This window comes from Pinus tabuliformis, chromosome 9 (genome assembly GCF_031772625.1).
Source record: "Pinus tabuliformis cultivar Carrire ecotype Pingquan chromosome 9, CPIR1, whole genome shotgun sequence".
NCBI lineage: Eukaryota > Viridiplantae > Streptophyta > Pinopsida > Pinales > Pinaceae > Pinus > Pinus tabuliformis.
The window spans coordinates 223,152,768-223,156,370 of NC_142307.1; the positions used below are offsets into that span (position 1 = coordinate 223,152,768).

The following is a 3,603-nucleotide window of genomic DNA, read 5'->3' on the forward strand; positions in this document are numbered from 1 at the left end:
CCAAGATCGTTCAAAGGCACAGGGACATCCTACAGAAGCTAGGCACTCTACAGGCGTTTCTACAGGAAGCTGCGCCACCGGAAACCCAGCATACGAAGAAGCTTGGACTGTTCACGTCGAGGGTGGAAATTCTCAGTGAGTGTAAAGCATGAGTATGAACAACCATGGGATAATGTCAAAGCCCATTTGAAAACTTGTGATCCAAATACCAAGCATACAGTGTCAAATTCTGAGATTCCCCAAGAAGTTGTAGAGGACAAAGAAGTCATATTCACTTGTGATGTTACTTTCCGGGAGAGCCCTATGAAATGGGCATCACGTTGGGATACTTACCTTCTTATGACAGATGATCAGATCCATTGGTTCTCTATCATCAACTCACTGATGATTGTTTTATTTCTCTCTGGAATGGTTGCAATGATCATGATGCGAACATTTTACCGGAATATCTCAAAATACAACCAATTAGAAACACAGGATGAGGCTCAAGAGGAAAAAGGATGGAAGTCGGTCCATGGAGATGTGGTCAGGGCCCCAACCAATGCAAGCTTACTTTGTGTCTATGTGGGAACTGGAGTTCAGTTTTTTTGCCATGACACTAGTCACAATGATATTTGCAGTCCTTTATTTCCTTTCTCCTTCAAACCGTGGAGGTTTAATGATAGTTATGCTGCTATTATGGGTGTTTATGGGTTTGTTTGCAGGGTATGCATCGTCACGTCTATATAAGATGTTCAAGGGTACAAAATGGAGGAGGAACACGCTGAAGACAACATTCTTGTTTCCAGTCATTGCCTTTTGCATTTTCTTTATTCTCAATGCACTGCTATGGGGAAAAAATCATCTGGTGCAGTTCCTTTCGGGACTATGTTTGCCTTGGTCCTTTTATGGTTTGAAATTTCTGTGCCATTGGTCTTTGTGGGCAGTTACTTTGGCTACAAGAAACCTGCAATTGAAGATCCAGTGAAGACCAATAAAATCCCCAGGCAGATTCCAGAGCAATCTTGGTATATGCAGCCCATTTTCTCAATACTAATTGGAGGCATTTTGCCTTTTGGAGCTGTATTCATTGAATTGTTCTTCATACTAACTTCAATATGGCTGCATCAGTTCTACTATATATTTGGGTTCCTGTTCATTGTCTTTGTGATCCTCATTGTTACATGTGCAGAGATCACCATTGTCCTATGCTACTTCCAATTGTGCAGTGAAGATTACAACTGGTGGTGGAGATCTTATTTGACTGCAGGCTCCTCAGCATTTTACTTGTTTCTCTATGCCACATTCTATTTCTTCACCAAGCTGGAGATGACAAAGCTTGTTTCTGGAATTTTATATTTTGGCTACATGCCCATCATGTCATACTCATTTTTTTCTCTGACCGGTACAATAGGTTTCTATGCATGCCTTTGGTTTGTGCGGACAATATACTCATCAGTGAAGATTGACTGAGGCTCTGCATGCAGCTACCATTTTTCAGAGGGGCCGTTTAAGTTTTGGTTTAGGGGAATGGTGCTTGCTCCTTTTATGTTGTTTTAGAGGTTTTTGGGTGACATTACAGGAAACACCAATGTCAATGTGCTGCTGTGGGAGTTAATTTTGAAGATGTTGCAGGAACACAATGCCGAAAGGGGGCCTCCCAACACAAGCAGAAGGGTCCCTACCAAGTTCCCAGGCATCCTCACATCCATCCCCTCCATGAACACTCATTTGTTCAGAGTTCAGACACAATTTAGTCATGGTTCAACCTTCTACAGGAAGCTACAAGACTTTCTACATGAAGTTTTGTATTTTTACCAGAAATATCTTGTAGAAGCCTTTGGGCAGGCCAGAATCAATTATCGAGAGGGTATGAAGCTTGAAGTTTGTTGAGGAGGCATGCAACCACACTTTTCTTCCATCCTCCACTGATTTCATCTCCTTTCACCACCATTGCCACTGTCATATTGAATATATTTGCACAATCATACCAAAGCTGAGAATTCTCTAGAAAAAGGAGCAAGTAGTGGGAAGAAGCAAAGAGAAAAGCATGGTTTCATGACAGAGAAGAGGACATCACTTTAGAAGCTTGGCATGACAGGGAGGCCACTAGGGCCATCAAAGATGAGGAGATAAATTGGTTGCTCAGAGGATGAGCAACACTTTCAATAGGGGAGTGATGATGAGCCCCAAAAATGGATAATTATTTGGCCTCATTCAACCTCCTAATTCGACTTAATCCACCATTCTCATTAGTTTATTGCATGTTTTTAATTATATTTATGCTAATAGAGTGAATTGGGTTAGTCATTATGCCAACAAGTCTAATGGGTGCTTTGTGTAGCCTTTTTGGTCAATTTGGAGACAAAATTGAAGGGTTTAATGAGCACTTGGCAGCCAAATTCGTGGGAGAACAAGGGAGAGGATTTGTAGGAAGGTGTCCCCTTCATTTATGGGCCCTTACCTCGAATTCTCCACCATCAGATCGGAGTTCAAGGACCACCAAATCAATTAACACAAGGGCAGCCAAGCAAGTCAAGTAGGACTGTTGTTAACTACAAGTCTTGGGCAGCCGAGTCCCTAAAGTTTAGGAGGACTGTTGGGGTCCTCAATTTGTATAAATAAGAAGGCTTAGGGCCTAATCTTGGTTAGCTAGTGGTTAGTCATTTTGTAGCTAGTGGTTAGTCATTTTGTAGCCAATGGTTAGTCATTTTGTAGGCAGAAGTTAGCTAGTTTGTATTTCGCTTTTTAGGCAATAGATTAGCTTTGCTTTCAGCTCATTTTCAAGTTCTCCTTGTGGACAGTTTTGATGTAACTCTTCTTTTCATGCTCAATAAAGATGAATCCAGCTTTGCACCAACTCTAAATCTCTCTTAGGAGGCTGTAGCTCTTGGGGTTGGGCCCATCTCAAGCGCCCAATACCTCCTTTGTTTATCTTTATGTGTTTTTGCTGCATTCTTAGAATAAAATCTGCTATTTAGATTTAAATCTTGCTTTGTTATTTAGATTTATTTTGATGGTTAAAGTAGCTTTTCATGTTTAGAATAGATTGGTAGGATAATAACAAGAAAAAGGCTCCAAAAAAGGGTCAGCAAACACTTTTGGTTTCACCTCTTCCTTATTGGATCAAGGGCTGGAGTTGAAGTAACCGTGATGTCCCAAACAAGAACACTAGTTTGCTTTACCATGCAATCCTTAGTGTGTTTGTTGTGGGGAAAAGTATCCGACTCGGATGACCCTATCCCTACTCTAAGGGTGACAGTCCTTAGCAACAACTGAAAGTAAAGCTTTGATATTTTCCTTTATGAAAGTACAGAGAAGGAAGAAAATATTAACCAACTGGTGTCTTTCGCTTTTGTCGATCCTTATCCTCTCTCTTCGTCTCTTGTTCCCAGCTCCTTGCTCCCTTTTGCCGGTCCAGCTACACACAGATCCTGCACAAAACAAGAGAGGAAACTACAAGAAACATGTACTCATAACTGATGCATGGATTAGAGTGAATCAAATATACAAGTAAATACAATACATCAATGCAATACAAGTATATAGGAGAACATTCAAAGCTTTATTGATAAAAGTAACAGGGTTCTGAGAAGGTTACAACCATCAATGGCTCCAATCCAG

General features: G+C 40.9%; 1 pseudogene; it reads left to right on the forward strand.

Moving 5' to 3' along the window:
* Window positions 1-339: 339 nt before the first annotated feature.
* LOC149147960 (transmembrane 9 superfamily member 7 pseudogene) lies at window positions 340-1,541 on the forward strand (annotated as a pseudogene).
* Window positions 1,542-3,603: the final 2,062 nt, after the last annotated feature.